This window comes from Ranitomeya variabilis, unplaced genomic scaffold (assembly GCF_051348905.1).
Source record: "Ranitomeya variabilis isolate aRanVar5 unplaced genomic scaffold, aRanVar5.hap1 Scaffold_235, whole genome shotgun sequence".
In the NCBI taxonomy this organism is placed as follows: Eukaryota; Metazoa; Chordata; class Amphibia; order Anura; family Dendrobatidae; genus Ranitomeya; species Ranitomeya variabilis.
The window spans coordinates 57,397-58,267 of record NW_027507993.1 but is presented as its reverse complement, the minus strand read 5'-3'; positions in this window follow the sequence as shown (position 1 = coordinate 58,267).

Below are 871 nucleotides of genomic sequence, written 5' to 3'. Positions count from 1 at the left end.
GCACTCCGTTACCGCTGCTATTAACCGTGTGTCCCCAACTTTGTACTATTGACGCTGCCTATGCGGCATCAATAGTACAAAATGTAATGTTAAAAATAATAAATTTAAAAAAAAAACCTGTATACTCACAATCCGCCGCCTTTCTCGCTCCTCGCCACGCTCCCCGGACCGCTCCATTACAAGCGTCAGCTTGCGGTGAGGTCCCGTCCCAGGGCTGGTGTGCGGCAATGACCTGCCGTAACGTCACGGTCACGTGACCGCGACGTCTTCATAGGTCCTGCTCCCACCAGCCCTGGCACTTGCAATGGAACTCGGCTTCAGGAAAATGGCCGCCGCGATCTCGATCTTCGCACGCGCAGCATCCCGCGGCCATTTTCCTGAAGCCGAGCACTACCATCTGCACAGAAAGAGGATCCCAGGAAGAGGAGACACAGGACGCATAGGAGCAGCGACAAGAATGGTGAGTATGATACACTACAAGGGCCCCTCGGATCGTTAGGTGAGTATGTTTATTTTTTATTTTTTGGACCTGTGACATACGTGCCTCGGCAATATACTACGTGGCTGGGCAATATACTAACTGGACATGCATATTCTAGAATACCCGATGCGTTAGAATCGGGCCACCATCTAGTTTATTCATAGATATATTCACTTGTATCATTACTTTTCTTGTTTCAAGTAATTACATTATATCATCCTCGGTGCTCAGTTCTCAAGTTCTGGTTTTACATGAAAAACATATCTCAGAGCCTTCATTTAATTTAAATTACTGAAATGCCTAAAACTGAAATAACACCCATATTACCCTAAATTATCTACTGCGCACACCAAGGAACTCAGAACCGGGAAATGATCATTCTACAAAAAA